Genomic DNA, 19,894 nt, shown 5'->3' with positions numbered 1-19,894 from the left:
TAAATATAATTCCTAAAAAGTGAATTGTGTCAATAATTTTATTTATTTTTTATTTTTTACAAAATGTACTTAATAAAATGTAAATATAATTCCTAAAAAGTGAATTGTGTCAATATTTTTATTTATTTTTTTATTTTTTACAAAATGTACTTAATAAAATGTAAATATAATTCCTAAAAAGTGAATTGTGTCAACATTTTTATTTTATTTAGTTTTTACAAAATGTCCTTAATAAAATGTAAATATAATTCCAAAAAAGTGAATTGTGTCAATATTTTTATTTTATTTATTTTTTACAAAATGTACTTAATAAAATGTAAATATAATTCCTAAAAAGTGAATTGTGTCAACATTTTTATTTTATTTAGTTTTTACAAAATGTCCTTAATAAAATGTAAATATAATTCCAAAAAAGTGAATTGTGTCAATATTTTTATTTTATTTATTTTTTACAAAATGTACTTAATAAAATGTAAATATAATTCCTAAACAGTGAATTGTGTCAATATTTTTATTTATTTTTTATTTTTTACAAAATGTACTTAATAAAATGTAAATATAATTCCAAAAAAGTGAATTGTGTCAATATTTGTATTTTATTTATTTTTTACAAAATATACTTAATAAAATGTAAATATAATTCCAAAAAAGTGAATTGTCAATATTTTTATTTTATTTATTTTTTACAAAATGTACTTAATAAAATGTAAATATAATTCCAAAAAAGTGAATTGTCAATATTTTTATTTTATTTATTTTTTACAAAATGTACTTAATAAAATGTAAATATAATTCCAAAAAGTGAATTGTCAATATTTTTATTTTATTTATTTTTTACAAAATGTACTTAATAAAATGTAAATATAATTCCTAAACAGTGAATTGTGTCAATATTTTTATTTTATTTATTTTTTACAAAATGTACTTAATAAAATGTAAATATAATTCCAAAAAAGTGAATTGTGTCAATATTTTTATTTTATTTATTTTTTACAAAATGTACTTAATAAAATGTAAATATAATTCCTAAACAGTGAATTGTGTCAATATTTTTATTTATTTTTTATTTTTTACAAAATGTACTTAATAAAATGTAAATATAATTCCAAAAAAGTGAATTGTGTCAATATTTGTATTTTATTTATTTTTTACAAAATATACTTAATAAAATGTAAATATAATTCAAAAAAAGTGAATTGTGTCAATATTTTTATTTTATTTATTTTTTACAAAATGTACTTAATAAAATGTAAATATAATTCCTAAACAGTGAATTGTGTCAATATTTGTATTTTATTTATTTTTTACAAAATGTACTTAATAAAATGTAAATATAATTAAAAAAAGTGAATTGTGTCAATATTTTTATTTTATTTATTTTTTACAAAATGTACTTAATAAAATGTAAATATAATTCAAAAAAAGTGAATTGTGTCAATATTTGTATTTTATTTATTTTTTACAAAATGTACTTAATAAAATGTAAATATAATTCCTAAAAAGTGAATTGTGTCAATATTTTTATTTTATTTATTTTTTACAAAATGTACTTAATAAAATGTAAATATCATTCCTAAAAAGTGAATTGTGTCAATATTTTTATTTTATTTTTTACAAAATGTACTTAATAAAATGTAAATATAATTCCTAAAAAGTGAATTGTGTCAATATTTTTATTTTATTTATTTTTTACAAAATGTACTTAATAAAATGTAAATATAATTCCAAAAAAGTGAATTGTGTCAATATTTTTATTTTATTTTATTTTTTTAAATGTACTTAATAAAATGTAAATATAATTCCTAAAAAGTGAATTGTCTCAATATTTTTATTTTATTTATTTTTTTTAAAAATGTACTTAAAATGTACATATAATTCCAAAAAAGTGAATTGTGTCAATATTTTTATTTATTTTTTATTTTTTACAAAATGTACTTAATAAAATGTAAATATAATTCCAAAAAAGTGAATTGTGTCAACATTTTTATTTTATTTATTTTTTACAAAATGTACTTAATAAAATGTAAATATAATTCCTAAAAAGTGAATTGTCTCAATATTTTTATTTTATTTATTTTTTTAAAAATGTACTTAAAATGTACATATAATTCCAAAAAAGTGAATTGTGTCAATATTTTTATTTTATTTTTTATTTTTTACAAAATGTACTTAATAAAATGTAAATATAATTCCTAAAAAGTGAATTGTGTCAACATTTTTATTTTATTTATTTTTTACAAAATATACTTAAAACAATGTAAATATAATTCCAAAAAAGTGAATTGTGTCAATATTTTTATTTATTTTTTCTTTTTTACAAAATGTACTCAATAAAATGTAAATATAATTCCTAAAAAGTAAATTGTGTCAATATTTTTATTTTATTTATTTTTTACAAAATGTACTTAATAAAATGTAAATATAATTCCTAAAAAGTAAATTGTGTCAATATTTTTATTTTATTTATTTTTTACAAAATGTACTTAATAAAATGTAAATATAATTCCTAAAAAGTGAATTGTGTCAATATTTTTATTTTATTTTATTTATTTTTTACAAAATGTACTTAATAAAATGTAAATATAATTCCAAAAAAGTGAATTGTGTCAATATTTTTATTTTATTTTTTACAAAATATACTTAATAAAATGTAAATATAATTCCAAAAAAGTGAATTGTGTCAATATTTTTATTTTATTTTATTTATTTTTTACAAAATGTACTTAATAAAATGTAAATATAATTCCAAAAAAGTGAATTGTGTCAATATTTTTATTTTATTTTATTTATTTTTTACAAAATGTACTTAATAAAATGTAAATATAATTCCAAAAAAGTGAATTGTGTCAATATTTTTATTTTATTTATTTTTTACAAAATGTACTTAATAAAATGTAAATATAATTCCTAAACAGTGAATTGTCAATATTTTTATTTTATTTATTTTTTACAAAATGTACTTAATAAAATGTAAATATAATTCCAAAAAAGTGAATTGTCAATATTTTTATTTTATTTATTTTTTACAAAATGTACTTAATAAAATGTAAATATAATTCCTAAAAAGTGAATTGTGTCAATATTTTTATTTATTTTTTATTTTTTACAAAATGTACTTAATAAAATGTAAATATAATTCCTAAAAAGTGAATTGTGTCAATATTTTTATTTTATTTATTTTTTACAAAATGTACTTAATAAAATGTAAATATAATTCCTAAAAAGTGAATTGTGTTAATATTTTTATTTATTTTTTATTTTTTACAAAATATACTTAATAAAATGTAAATATAATTCCTAAAAAGTGAATTGTGTCAATATTTTTATTTATTTTTTATTTTTTACAAAATGTACTTAATAAAATGTAAATATAACTCCTAAAAAGTGAATTGTGTCAATATTTTTATTTATTTTTTATTTTTTACAAAATGTACTTAATAAAATGTAAATATAATTCCAAAAAAGTGAATTGTGTCAATATTTTTATTTTATTTATTTTTTACAAAATGTACTTAATAAAATGTAAATATAATTCCAAAAAAGTGAATTGTGTCAATATTTTTATTTTATTTTATTTTTTACAAAATGTACTTAATAAAATGTAAATATAATTCCTAAAAAGTGAATTGTGTCAATAATTTTATTTATTTTTTATTTTTTACAAAATGTACTTAATAAAATGTAAATATAATTCCTAAAAAGTGAATTGTGTCAATAATTTTATTTATTTTTTATTTTTTACAAAATGTACTTAATAATATGTAAATATAATTCCTAAAAAGTGAATTGTGTCAATATTTTTATTTATTTTTTATTTTTTACAAAATGTACTTAATAAAATGTAAATATAATTCCTAAAAAGTGAATTGTGTCAATAATTTTATTTATTTTTTATTTTTTACAAAATGTACTTAATAAAATGTAAATATAATTCCTAAAAAGTGAATTGTGTCAATATTTTTATTTATTTTTTTATTTTTTACAAAATGTACTTAATAAAATGTAAATATAATTCCTAAAAAGTGAATTGTGTCAACATTTTTATTTTATTTAGTTTTTACAAAATGTCCTTAATAAAATGTAAATATAATTCCAAAAAAGTGAATTGTGTCAATATTTTTATTTTATTTATTTTTTACAAAATGTACTTAATAAAATGTAAATATAATTCCTAAAAAGTGAATTGTGTCAACATTTTTATTTTATTTAGTTTTTACAAAATGTCCTTAATAAAATGTAAATATAATTCCAAAAAAGTGAATTGTGTCAATATTTTTATTTTATTTATTTTTTACAAAATGTACTTAATAAAATGTAAATATAATTCCTAAACAGTGAATTGTGTCAATATTTTTATTTATTTTTTATTTTTTACAAAATGTACTTAATAAAATGTAAATATAATTCCAAAAAAGTGAATTGTGTCAATATTTGTATTTTATTTATTTTTTACAAAATATACTTAATAAAATGTAAATATAATTCAAAAAAAGTGAATTGTGTCAATATTTTTATTTTATTTATTTTTTACAAAATGTACTTAATAAAATGTAAATATAATTCCTAAACAGTGAATTGTCAATATTTTTATTTTATTTATTTTTTACAAAATGTACTTAATAAAATGTAAATATAATTCCAAAAAAGTGAATTGTCAATATTTTTATTTTATTTATTTTTTACAAAATGTACTTAATAAAATGTAAATATAATTCCAAAAAAGTGAATTGTCAATATTTTTATTTTATTTATTTTTTACAAAATGTACTTAATAAAATGTAAATATAATTCCTAAACAGTGAATTGTGTCAATATTTTTATTTTATTTATTTTTTACAAAATGTACTTAATAAAATGTAAATATAATTCCAAAAAAGTGAATTGTGTCAATATTTTTATTTTATTTATTTTTTACAAAATGTACTTAATAAAATGTAAATATAATTCCTAAACAGTGAATTGTGTCAATATTTTTATTTATTTTTTATTTTTTACAAAATGTACTTAATAAAATGTAAATATAATTCCAAAAAAGTGAATTGTGTCAATATTTGTATTTTATTTATTTTTTACAAAATATACTTAATAAAATGTAAATATAATTCAAAAAAAGTGAATTGTGTCAATATTTTTATTTTATTTATTTTTTACAAAATGTACTTAATAAAATGTAAATATAATTCCTAAACAGTGAATTGTGTCAATATTTGTATTTTATTTATTTTTTACAAAATGTACTTAATAAAATGTAAATATAATTAAAAAAAGTGAATTGTGTCAATATTTTTATTTTATTTATTTTTTACAAAATGTACTTAATAAAATGTAAATATAATTCAAAAAAAGTGAATTGTGTCAATATTTGTATTTTATTTATTTTTTACAAAATGTACTTAATAAAATGTAAATATAATTCCTAAAAAGTGAATTGTGTCAATATTTTTATTTTATTTATTTTTTACAAAATGTACTTAATAAAATGTAAATATCATTCCTAAAAAGTGAATTGTGTCAATATTTTTATTTTATTTTTTACAAAATGTACTTAATAAAATGTAAATATAATTCCTAAAAAGTGAATTGTGTCAATATTTTTATTTTATTTATTTTTTACAAAATGTACTTAATAAAATGTAAATATAATTCCAAAAAAGTGAATTGTGTCAATATTTTTATTTTATTTTATTTTTTTAAATGTACTTAATAAAATGTAAATATAATTCCTAAAAAGTGAATTGTCTCAATATTTTTATTTTATTTATTTTTTTTAAAAATGTACTTAAAATGTACATATAATTCCAAAAAAGTGAATTGTGTCAATATTTTTATTTATTTTTTATTTTTTACAAAATGTACTTAATAAAATGTAAATATAATTCCAAAAAAGTGAATTGTGTCAACATTTTTATTTTATTTATTTTTTACAAAATGTACTTAATAAAATGTAAATATAATTCCTAAAAAGTGAATTGTGTCAATATTTTTATTTATTTTTTATTTTTTACAAAATGTACTTAATAAAATGTAAATATAACTCCTAAAAAGTGAATTGTGTCAATATTTTTATTTATTTTTTATTTTTTACAAAATGTACTTAATAAAATGTAAATATAATTCCAAAAAAGTGAATTGTGTCAATATTTTTATTTTATTTATTTTTTACAAAATGTACTTAATAAAATGTAAATATAATTCCAAAAAAGTGAATTGTGTCAATATTTTTATTTTATTATATTTTTTACAAAATGTACTTAATAAAATGTAAATATAATTCCTAAAAAGTGAATTGTGTCAATATTTTTATTTATTTTTTATTTTTTACAAAATGTACTTAATAAAATGTAAATATAACTCCTAAAAAGTGAATTGTGTCAATATTTTTATTTATTTTTTATTTTTTACAAAATGTACTTAATAAAATGTAAATATAATTCCAAAAAGTGAATTGTGTCAATATTTTTATTTTATTTATTTTTTACAAAATGTACTTAATAAAATGTAAATATAATTCCAAAAAAGTGAATTGTGTCAATATTTTTATTTTATTATATTTTTTACAAAATGTACTTAATAAAATGTAAATATAATTCCTAAAAAGTGAATTGTGTCAATATTTTTATTTATTTTTTATTTTTTACAAAATGTACTTAATAAAATGTAAATATAATTCCAAAAAAGTGAATTGTGTCAATATTTTTATTTTATTTATTTTTTACAAAATGTACTTAATAAAATGTAAATATAATTCCTAAACAGTGAATTGTGTCAATATTTTTATTTATTTTTTATTTTTTACAAAATGTACTTAATAAAATGTAAATATAATTCCAAAAAAGTGAATTGTGTCAATATTTGTATTTTATTTATTTTTTACAAAATATACTTAATAAAATGTAAATATAATTCAAAAAAAGTGAATTGTGTCAATATTTTTATTTTATTTAGTTTTTACAAAATGTCCTTAATAAAATGTAAATATAATTCCAAAAAAGTGAATTGTGTCAATATTTTTATTTTATTTATTTTTTACAAAATGTACTTAATAAAATGTAAATATAATTCCAAAAAAGTGAATTGTCAATATTTTTATTTTATTTATTTTTTACAAAATGTACTTAATAAAATGTAAATATAATTCCAAAAAAGTGAATTGTCAATATTTTTATTTTATTTATTTTTTACAAAATGTACTTAATAAAATGTAAATATAATTCCTAAACAGTGAATTGTGTCAATATTTTTATTTTATTTATTTTTTACAAAATGTACTTAATAAAATGTAAATATAATTCCAAAAAAGTGAATTGTGTCAATATTTTTATTTTATTTATTTTTTACAAAATGTACTTAATAAAATGTAAATATAATTCCTAAACAGTGAATTGTGTCAATATTTTTATTTATTTTTTATTTTTTACAAAATGTACTTAATAAAATGTAAATATAATTCCAAAAAAGTGAATTGTGTCAATATTTGTATTTTATTTATTTTTTACAAAATATACTTAATAAAATGTAAATATAATTCAAAAAAAGTGAATTGTGTCAATATTTTTATTTTATTTATTTTTTACAAAATGTACTTAATAAAATGTAAATATAATTCCTAAACAGTGAATTGTGTCAATATTTGTATTTTATTTATTTTTTACAAAATGTACTTAATAAAATGTAAATATAATTAAAAAAAGTGAATTGTGTCAATATTTTTATTTTATTTATTTTTTACAAAATGTACTTAATAAAATGTAAATATAATTCAAAAAAAGTGAATTGTGTCAATATTTGTATTTTATTTATTTTTTACAAAATGTACTTAATAAAATGTAAATATAATTCCTAAAAAGTGAATTGTGTCAATATTTTTATTTTATTTATTTTTTACAAAATGTACTTAATAAAATGTAAATATCATTCCTAAAAAGTGAATTGTGTCAATATTTTTATTTTATTTTTTACAAAATGTACTTAATAAAATGTAAATATAATTCCTAAAAAGTGAATTGTGTCAATATTTTTATTTTATTTATTTTTTACAAAATGTACTTAATAAAATGTAAATATAATTCCAAAAAAGTGAATTGTGTCAATATTTTTATTTTATTTTATTTTTTTAAATGTACTTAATAAAATGTAAATATAATTCCTAAAAAGTGAATTGTCTCAATATTTTTATTTTATTTATTTTTTTTAAAAATGTACTTAAAATGTACATATAATTCCAAAAAAGTGAATTGTGTCAATATTTTTATTTATTTTTTATTTTTTACAAAATGTACTTAATAAAATGTAAATATAATTCCAAAAAAGTGAATTGTGTCAACATTTTTATTTTATTTATTTTTTACAAAATGTACTTAATAAAATGTAAATATAATTCCTAAAAAGTGAATTGTCTCAATATTTTTATTTTATTTATTTTTTTAAAAATGTACTTAAAATGTACATATAATTCCAAAAAAGTGAATTGTGTCAATATTTTTATTTTATTTTTTATTTTTTACAAAATGTACTTAATAAAATGTAAATATAATTCCTAAAAAGTGAATTGTGTCAACATTTTTATTTTATTTATTTTTTACAAAATATACTTAAAACAATGTAAATATAATTCCAAAAAAGTGAATTGTGTCAATATTTTTATTTATTTTTTCTTTTTTACAAAATGTACTCAATAAAATGTAAATATAATTCCTAAAAAGTAAATTGTGTCAATATTTTTATTTTATTTATTTTTTACAAAATGTACTTAATAAAATGTAAATATAATTCCTAAAAAGTAAATTGTGTCAATATTTTTATTTTATTTATTTTTTACAAAATGTACTTAATAAAATGTAAATATAATTCCTAAAAAGTGAATTGTGTCAATATTTTTATTTTATTTTATTTATTTTTTACAAAATGTACTTAATAAAATGTAAATATAATTCCAAAAAAGTGAATTGTGTCAATATTTTTATTTTATTTTTTACAAAATATACTTAATAAAATGTAAATATAATTCCAAAAAAGTGAATTGTGTCAATATTTTTATTTTATTTTATTTATTTTTTACAAAATGTACTTAATAAAATGTAAATATAATTCCAAAAAAGTGAATTGTGTCAATATTTTTATTTTATTTTATTTATTTTTTACAAAATGTACTTAATAAAATGTAAATATAATTCCAAAAAAGTGAATTGTGTCAATATTTTTATTTTATTTATTTTTTACAAAATGTACTTAATAAAATGTAAATATAATTCCTAAACAGTGAATTGTCAATATTTTTATTTTATTTATTTTTTACAAAATGTACTTAATAAAATGTAAATATAATTCCAAAAAAGTGAATTGTCAATATTTTTATTTTATTTATTTTTTACAAAATGTACTTAATAAAATGTAAATATAATTCCTAAAAAGTGAATTGTGTCAATATTTTTATTTATTTTTTATTTTTTACAAAATGTACTTAATAAAATGTAAATATAATTCCTAAAAAGTGAATTGTGTCAATATTTTTATTTTATTTATTTTTTACAAAATGTACTTAATAAAATGTAAATATAATTCCTAAAAAGTGAATTGTGTTAATATTTTTATTTATTTTTTATTTTTTACAAAATATACTTAATAAAATGTAAATATAATTCCTAAAAAGTGAATTGTGTCAATATTTTTATTTATTTTTTATTTTTTACAAAATGTACTTAATAAAATGTAAATATAACTCCTAAAAAGTGAATTGTGTCAATATTTTTATTTATTTTTTATTTTTTACAAAATGTACTTAATAAAATGTAAATATAATTCCAAAAAAGTGAATTGTGTCAATATTTTTATTTTATTTATTTTTTACAAAATGTACTTAATAAAATGTAAATATAATTCCAAAAAAGTGAATTGTGTCAATATTTTTATTTTATTTTATTTTTTACAAAATGTACTTAATAAAATGTAAATATAATTCCTAAAAAGTGAATTGTGTCAATAATTTTATTTATTTTTTATTTTTTACAAAATGTACTTAATAAAATGTAAATATAATTCCTAAAAAGTGAATTGTGTCAATAATTTTATTTATTTTTTATTTTTTACAAAATGTACTTAATAATATGTAAATATAATTCCTAAAAAGTGAATTGTGTCAATATTTTTATTTATTTTTTATTTTTTACAAAATGTACTTAATAAAATGTAAATATAATTCCTAAAAAGTGAATTGTGTCAATAATTTTATTTATTTTTTATTTTTTACAAAATGTACTTAATAAAATGTAAATATAATTCCTAAAAAGTGAATTGTGTCAATATTTTTATTTATTTTTTTATTTTTTACAAAATGTACTTAATAAAATGTAAATATAATTCCTAAAAAGTGAATTGTGTCAACATTTTTATTTTATTTAGTTTTTACAAAATGTCCTTAATAAAATGTAAATATAATTCCAAAAAAGTGAATTGTGTCAATATTTTTATTTTATTTATTTTTTACAAAATGTACTTAATAAAATGTAAATATAATTCCTAAAAAGTGAATTGTGTCAACATTTTTATTTTATTTAGTTTTTACAAAATGTCCTTAATAAAATGTAAATATAATTCCAAAAAAGTGAATTGTGTCAATATTTTTATTTTATTTATTTTTTACAAAATGTACTTAATAAAATGTAAATATAATTCCTAAACAGTGAATTGTGTCAATATTTTTATTTATTTTTTATTTTTTACAAAATGTACTTAATAAAATGTAAATATAATTCCAAAAAAGTGAATTGTGTCAATATTTGTATTTTATTTATTTTTTACAAAATATACTTAATAAAATGTAAATATAATTCAAAAAAAGTGAATTGTGTCAATATTTTTATTTTATTTATTTTTTACAAAATGTACTTAATAAAATGTAAATATAATTCCTAAACAGTGAATTGTCAATATTTTTATTTTATTTATTTTTTACAAAATGTACTTAATAAAATGTAAATATAATTCCAAAAAAGTGAATTGTCAATATTTTTATTTTATTTATTTTTTACAAAATGTACTTAATAAAATGTAAATATAATTCCAAAAAGTGAATTGTCAATATTTTTATTTTATTTATTTTTTACAAAATGTACTTAATAAAATGTAAATATAATTCCTAAACAGTGAATTGTGTCAATATTTTTATTTTATTTATTTTTTACAAAATGTACTTAATAAAATGTAAATATAATTCCAAAAAAGTGAATTGTGTCAATATTTTTATTTTATTTATTTTTTACAAAATGTACTTAATAAAATGTAAATATAATTCCTAAACAGTGAATTGTGTCAATATTTTTATTTATTTTTTATTTTTTACAAAATGTACTTAATAAAATGTAAATATAATTCCAAAAAAGTGAATTGTGTCAATATTTGTATTTTATTTATTTTTTACAAAATATACTTAATAAAATGTAAATATAATTCAAAAAAAGTGAATTGTGTCAATATTTTTATTTTATTTATTTTTTACAAAATGTACTTAATAAAATGTAAATATAATTCCTAAACAGTGAATTGTGTCAATATTTGTATTTTATTTATTTTTTACAAAATGTACTTAATAAAATGTAAATATAATTAAAAAAAGTGAATTGTGTCAATATTTTTATTTTATTTATTTTTTACAAAATGTACTTAATAAAATGTAAATATAATTCAAAAAAAGTGAATTGTGTCAATATTTGTATTTTATTTATTTTTTACAAAATGTACTTAATAAAATGTAAATATAATTCCTAAAAAGTGAATTGTGTCAATATTTTTATTTTATTTATTTTTTACAAAATGTACTTAATAAAATGTAAATATCATTCCTAAAAAGTGAATTGTGTCAATATTTTTATTTTATTTTTTACAAAATGTACTTAATAAAATGTAAATATAATTCCTAAAAAGTGAATTGTGTCAATATTTTTATTTTATTTATTTTTTACAAAATGTACTTAATAAAATGTAAATATAATTCCAAAAAAGTGAATTGTGTCAATATTTTTATTTTATTTTATTTTTTTAAATGTACTTAATAAAATGTAAATATAATTCCTAAAAAGTGAATTGTCTCAATATTTTTATTTTATTTATTTTTTTAAAAATGTACTTAAAATGTACATATAATTCCAAAAAAGTGAATTGTGTCAATATTTTTATTTATTTTTTATTTTTTACAAAATGTACTTAATAAAATGTAAATATAATTCCAAAAAAGTGAATTGTGTCAACATTTTTATTTTATTTATTTTTTACAAAATGTACTTAATAAAATGTAAATATAATTCCTAAAAAGTGAATTGTGTCAATATTTTTATTTATTTTTTATTTTTTACAAAATGTACTTAATAAAATGTAAATATAACTCCTAAAAAGTGAATTGTGTCAATATTTTTATTTATTTTTTATTTTTTACAAAATGTACTTAATAAAATGTAAATATAATTCCAAAAAAGTGAATTGTGTCAATATTTTTATTTTATTTATTTTTTACAAAATGTACTTAATAAAATGTAAATATAATTCCAAAAAAGTGAATTGTGTCAATATTTTTATTTTATTATATTTTTTACAAAATGTACTTAATAAAATGTAAATATAATTCCTAAAAAGTGAATTGTGTCAATATTTTTATTTATTTTTTATTTTTTACAAAATGTACTTAATAAAATGTAAATATAACTCCTAAAAAGTGAATTGTGTCAATATTTTTATTTATTTTTTATTTTTTACAAAATGTACTTAATAAAATGTAAATATAATTCCAAAAAAGTGAATTGTGTCAATATTTTTATTTTATTTATTTTTTACAAAATGTACTTAATAAAATGTAAATATAATTCCAAAAAAGTGAATTGTGTCAATATTTTTATTTTATTATATTTTTTACAAAATGTACTTAATAAAATGTAAATATAATTCCTAAAAAGTGAATTGTGTCAATATTTTTATTTATTTTTTATTTTTTACAAAATGTACTTAATAAAATGTAAATATAATTCCTAAAAAGTGAATTGTGTCAATATTTTTATTTTATTTATTTTTTACAAAATGTACTTAATAAAATGTAAATATAATTCCTAAAAAGTGAATTGTGTCAATAATTTTATTTATTTTTTATTTTTTACAAAATGTACTTAATAAAATGTAAATATAATTCCTAAAAAGTGAATTGTGTCAATAATTTTATTTATTTTTTATTTTTTACAAAATGTACTTAATAAAATGTAAATATAATTCCTAAAAAGTGAATTGTGTCAATATTTTTATTTATTTTTTTATTTTTTACAAAATGTACTTAATAAAATGTAAATATAATTCCTAAAAAGTGAATTGTGTCAACATTTTTATTTTATTTAGTTTTTACAAAATGTCCTTAATAAAATGTAAATATAATTCCAAAAAAGTGAATTGTGTCAATATTTTTATTTTATTTATTTTTTACAAAATGTACTTAATAAAATGTAAATATAATTCCTAAAAAGTGAATTGTGTCAACATTTTTATTTTATTTAGTTTTTACAAAATGTCCTTAATAAAATGTAAATATAATTCCAAAAAAGTGAATTGTGTCAATATTTTTATTTTATTTATTTTTTACAAAATGTACTTAATAAAATGTAAATATAATTCCTAAACAGTGAATTGTGTCAATATTTTTATTTATTTTTTATTTTTTACAAAATGTACTTAATAAAATGTAAATATAATTCCAAAAAGTGAATTGTGTCAATATTTGTATTTTATTTATTTTTTACAAAATATACTTAATAAAATGTAAATATAATTCAAAAAAAGTGAATTGTGTCAATATTTTTATTTTATTTATTTTTTACAAAATGTACTTAATAAAATGTAAATATAATTCCTAAACAGTGAATTGTCAATATTTTTATTTTATTTATTTTTTACAAAATGTACTTAATAAAATGTAAATATAATTCCAAAAAAGTGAATTGTCAATATTTTTATTTTATTTATTTTTTACAAAATGTACTTAATAAAATGTAAATATAATTCCAAAAAAGTGAATTGTCAATATTTTTATTTTATTTATTTTTTACAAAATGTACTTAATAAAATGTAAATATAATTCCTAAACAGTGAATTGTGTCAATATTTTTATTTTATTTATTTTTTACAAAATGTACTTAATAAAATGTAAATATAATTCCAAAAAAGTGAATTGTGTCAATATTTTTATTTTATTTATTTTTTACAAAATGTACTTAATAAAATGTAAATATAATTCCTAAACAGTGAATTGTGTCAATATTTTTATTTATTTTTTATTTTTTACAAAATGTACTTAATAAAATGTAAATATAATTCCAAAAAAGTGAATTGTGTCAATATTTGTATTTTATTTATTTTTTACAAAATATACTTAATAAAATGTAAATATAATTCAAAAAAAGTGAATTGTGTCAATATTTTTATTTTATTTATTTTTTACAAAATGTACTTAATAAAATGTAAATATAATTCCTAAACAGTGAATTGTGTCAATATTTGTATTTTATTTATTTTTTACAAAATGTACTTAATAAAATGTAAATATAATTAAAAAAAGTGAATTGTGTCAATATTTTTATTTTATTTATTTTTTACAAAATGTACTTAATAAAATGTAAATATAATTCAAAAAAAGTGAATTGTGTCAATATTTGTATTTTATTTATTTTTTACAAAATGTACTTAATAAAATGTAAATATAATTCCTAAAAAGTGAATTGTGTCAATATTTTTATTTTATTTATTTTTTACAAAATGTACTTAATAAAATGTAAATATCATTCCTAAAAAGTGAATTGTGTCAATATTTTTATTTTATTTTTTACAAAATGTACTTAATAAAATGTAAATATAATTCCTAAAAAGTGAATTGTGTCAATATTTTTATTTTATTTATTTTTTACAAAATGTACTTAATAAAATGTAAATATAATTCCAAAAAAGTGAATTGTGTCAATATTTTTATTTTATTTTATTTTTTTAAATGTACTTAATAAAATGTAAATATAATTCCTAAAAAGTGAATTGTCTCAATATTTTTATTTTATTTATTTTTTTACAAAATGTACTTAATAAAATGTACATATAATTCCAAAAAAGTGAATTGTGTCAATATTTTTATTTATTTTTTATTTTTTACAAAATGTACTTAATAAAATGTAAATATAATTCCTAAAAAGTGAATTGTGTCAATATTTTTATTTTATTTATTTTTTACAAAATGTACTTAATAAAATGTACATATAATTCCAAAAAAGTGAATTGTGTCAATATTTTTATTTTATTTTTTATTTTTTACAAAATGTACTTAATAAAATGTAAATATAATTCCTAAAAAGTGAATTGTGTCAACATTTTTATTTATTTTTTATTTTTTACAAAATGTACTTAATAAAATGTAAATATAATTCCTAAAAAGTGAATTGTGTCAATATTTTTATTTATTTTTTATTTTTTACAAAATGTACTTAATAAAATGTAAATATAATTCCAAAAAAGTGAATTGTCAATATTTTTATTTTATTTATTTTTTACAAAATGTACTTAATAAAATGTAAATATAATTCCTAAACAGTGAATTGTGTCAATATTTGTATTTTATTTTATTTATTTTTTACAAAATGTACTTAATAAAATGTAAATATAATTCCTAAACAATGAATTGTGTCAATATTTTTATTTATTTTTTATTTTTTACAAAATGTACTTAATAAAATGTAAATATAATTCAAAAAAAGTGAATTGTGTCAATATTTTTATTTTATTTATTTTTTACAAAATATACTTAATAAAATGTAAATATAATTCAAAAAAAGTGAATTGTGTCAATATTTTTATTTTATTTATTTTTTACAAAATGTACTTAATAAAATGTAAATATAATTCCTAAACAGTGAATTGTGTCAATATTTGTATTTTATTTATTTTTTACAAAATGTACTTAATAAAATGTAAATATAATTAAAAAAAAGTGAATTGTGTCAATATTTTTATTTTATTTATTTTTTACAAAATGTACTTAATAAAATGTAAATATAATTCAAAAAAAGTGAATTGTGTCAATATTTGTATTTTATTTATTTTTTACAAAATATACTTAATAAAATGTAAATATAATTCCTAAACAGTGAATTGTGTCAATATTTTTATTTTATTTATTTTTTACAAAATGTACTTAATAAAATGTAAATATAATTCAAAAAAAGTGAATTGTGTCAATATTTTTATTTTATTTATTTTTTACAAAATGTACTTAATAAAATGTAAATATAATTCCTAAACAGTGAATTGTGTCAATATTTTTATTTTATTTATTTTTTACAAAATGTACTTAATAAAATGTAAATATAATTCCTAAACAGTGAATTGTGTCAATATTTTTATTTTATTTATTTTTTACAAAATGTACTTAATAAAATGTAAATATAATTCCTAAACAGTGAATTGTGTCAATATTTTTATTTATTTTTTATTTTTTACAAAATGTACTTAATAAAATGTAAATATAATTCCAAAAAAGTGAATTGTGTCAATATTTGTATTTTATTTATTTTTTACAAAATGTACTTAATAAAACGTAAATATTTCGTTAAATTTAAACTTAAAATTCGGCTACTTTTTCAGTGTTTTCGAAGGCAGTCAAACGAAACATAAAATGCAAAGTAAAAGTGAATATAAGCCTAATATCCTATGCAATAATTGGGGGATCATTATGAATTGAAAATGTATTAATATCAATAATCATTCATTGTAATAATAGGTCTAATTTCACTTTTTAAGAATTGAAATACATCTTAATTGACAAAGTTAATTTAAAAAGTCTTTGGAGGGCGTCCAAGTGCACTTCATAACTATATTGCTCTGTAATAACTAAAATATTAAAATTTATTTTTTAATAGAACCACTTCGCTTTATCTTATCTTTCATGTCCAAAAAATACATTGCTACTGTAATTCAAATAATCAGATTTACATAATGCCTGTGGCCTATTGGTCCGCGCTCAAGAGTGAATGAAGTTTGTTTGCGCAGTTTTTCTCAGAGAGAGAGAGAGAGAGAGAGAGAGAGAGAAATGCATCACTTACCTTTGCTGCTTTTGCTTAGTGTGCTTCAAATTCAGCGCAGAAATATTGAAGACCGATGGATGCGATGTAAACGATGTTTTTCGGGCTCGTGCTTTTATACCAGCATTCCCACACCCACTCAGGAACACCCACTTAATCCATTTGCGCAGGTCTGAGGGTTATTAGAAAGAGTTTCCTCTCGCGCTGACCATGACCCATGTGTTAAAATTACCACTAAATACACGCGGGGTTATTCTCTGCTAAATTACTAATGCCAGAAAATGAGCTTCATAAAAATATCAAGCACAGATGATACTCCACTGATGTGCAAAAATGCATCTATAGGATAGAGTTTTCAAACTAGGATCTGGGGACCCCCAGGGTGCCACAAGGAATAACATTGTAAACGATGTGCTATATAAAAATGTGTAAAAGTTAGCATTTGCAGAATCTGATATGATTACTGTTTCATTCTGCTTTCGAAAGACAGGTCAGAAAATGATTATATTAATAGTCATTATTTTATTCTATACAGTCATTGTTTCATCCCACCACTCTCGCCTTTAGTTTGCTCACTGGGGGCTGTAAAGCAATATTCTCTTTAAAGCTGCTCTGGAATGACATTTATTGTGAATATCGCTATGCAAATACATTTAAACTGAGTATAAAATGTTACTCTTCAGGATTATTCCTGCTCTAATTGAAAGTAGAAAATAGAAAAACACATGTAGTCAAATTGATACAAAGTAAAAGTTTCTTTTGGTTTAAAGTTATAGTTCACCCAAAAATGAAAATTCTCTCATCATTTACTCACCCTCATGCCATCCCAGATGTGTATGACTTTCTTTCTTCTGCAGAACACAAGTTCAGATTTAGAAGAGTATCTCAGCTCTGTAGGTCCATATAATGCAAGTGAATGGGTGCCAAAATTTTGAAGCTCCAAAATCCATATAAAGGCAGCATAAAAGTAATCCATACTACTCCAGTGGTTAAATCAATGTGTTCAGACATGATATGATTGATGTGGGTGAGAAACAGAACAATATTTAAGTCATTTTTGGTCATAAATTCTCCTCCCTGCCCAGTAGGGGGCGATATGCACGAAGAATGTCAATCACCAAAAACAGAAGAAGGAGAAAGTGAAAGTGAAGGAAAATGGACTTTAATATGGATCTGTTTCCACCCACAGCTATCATATCACTTCAGAAGACATGGATGTAACCATAGATATCTATACGTAGATACTTTATTAGCAGCTGTTCCTATGGACCGCGATACGTCGGCTAGTCTGCCATATTGGAAAGGTCAAGAGCCGTCCGTCAACATATGAAAGTAAATGGACAGATATGGTCTGCAACAGTCTGGAGTCTTTTCCAGACAACTTTCAGATTATCTGATTTTTCATAAACATTTGGGCAGTATTTTATATTATATAAAAATTCCAGACTTCACTTCTAAAACAAAGTGAAGGAAAAAAGACTTAAATATTTATCTGTTTCTCACCCGCACATATCATATCACTTCAGAAGACATGGATTAAACCACTAGAGTCGTATGGAGTCCTTTTATGTTGCCCTTATGTGGATTTTGGAGCTTTAAAGTTCTGGCCACCATTCACTTGCATTGTATAGACCTACAGAGCTGAAATATTCTTCTAAAAATCTTTGTTTGTGTTCTGCAGAAGAAAGAAAGTCATACACATCCGGGATGGCATGAGGGTGAGTAAATAATGAGAGAATTTTCATTTTTGGGTGAACTATCCCTTCAAGTAAAATGACAACTTTAACAATAATAATTTAATTTAGCAAACAACAAGTTTTTATAATATTATGCTTACTATTTTACTCACATAGTAAAAATGGGTCTTTATATTTTAGAAAGGGGGTCCCTCTCAAGGGGTTCATCATATTTGAGGTACCTTGCTATCAAAGGTTTAAAAAGCCCTAATGTATAGTCTAGTGTAGTATAGTATAATATATTATAGTACAGTACAATACATTATGGTATAGTATAGTGTAGTGTAACTAAAGTGTAATTTCTATTCAATAGAATCTCCATATCACTGTTCTAGTATAAGATAAGTATAGTACAGTACAGCATAGTATAGTGTAGTGTGGTGTAGCTGGGTGATGATTGCAATGCACCTATATAGAATAGTATAATTTAAATACTATTGAATTTCTATATGCTTTAAAATACTAAGCGTTACATTTTTTAACTATTTAAAGTAGAGGTGCCCAAACTTTTTCCTACGAAGGGCTTGATTGAGGTCCGTGGGCCAAAAGAGAACATTGCATTATAATAAACGCAGGGCATGGATGAACTGAACTGATGTGGAGTGTGAGAAGCGCAGTGCCCGTGTGTGCTTGTTTATGGCGTGAGCATCTGCCACTGACACGGCAACATCTGCACAACGGATGTCACAGAACAAACAATGTTAAGTGAAAATTCAAATGAAGCAATGGATATATTAATTTGGAATTTTCTTCTGCCCAGAGCCTCTGTTAATTTCCAACCCTGGATGGAATAAGAGATGGAGATGAGATATGTAACAGGTGTTTACAAGTCTCTCTTCACCATGCAGGTGGTACATTACGCAAAGTATTTTTGCTATTTATGCCTTTCTTGCAAATGTGCTGCATTACGACTAATGAGGGAGAGCCAAGATATGAAAGAAGCACGTGCTTGTGTAAAGGTGGCCAGCTGATAGATATCTGTGCAATGTGTAGAAACCTCACTCTCCTGACCTGAAGAAGTGCACTAGTGACTGACGCTAGGGGCTGTAGTCTTTAGCCTCCTTGTTAGCA

General features: G+C 17.8%; 1 protein-coding gene across 3 annotated transcripts in view; it reads right to left on the bottom strand.

Annotated features, from left to right (window-relative positions):
* The window catches only part of LOC127417276 (interleukin-12 subunit beta-like), a 32,699-nt gene that overhangs the window by 8,963 nt on the left and 3,842 nt on the right, over window positions 1–19,894 (bottom strand). Inside the window, exon 3 of one of the 3 annotated variants that reach the window (XM_051657174.1) lies at window positions 17,109–17,259. The exons of 1 other annotated variant lie outside the window; for it this stretch is intronic. The gene's annotated coding sequence lies outside the window, so the exon portion shown is untranslated. Of the gene's footprint in view, window positions 1–17,108; window positions 17,881–19,894 lie in introns of those variants that run through there. One more of the 3 variants, XM_051657173.1, reaches the window with a different exon arrangement.

Source organism: Myxocyprinus asiaticus, chromosome 26 (assembly GCF_019703515.2).
Source record: "Myxocyprinus asiaticus isolate MX2 ecotype Aquarium Trade chromosome 26, UBuf_Myxa_2, whole genome shotgun sequence".
Taxonomy (NCBI): domain Eukaryota; kingdom Metazoa; phylum Chordata; class Actinopteri; order Cypriniformes; family Catostomidae; genus Myxocyprinus; species Myxocyprinus asiaticus.
Note: the sequence above shows the minus strand (reverse complement) of the source record. Positions and strands in the feature narration are given on the sequence as shown.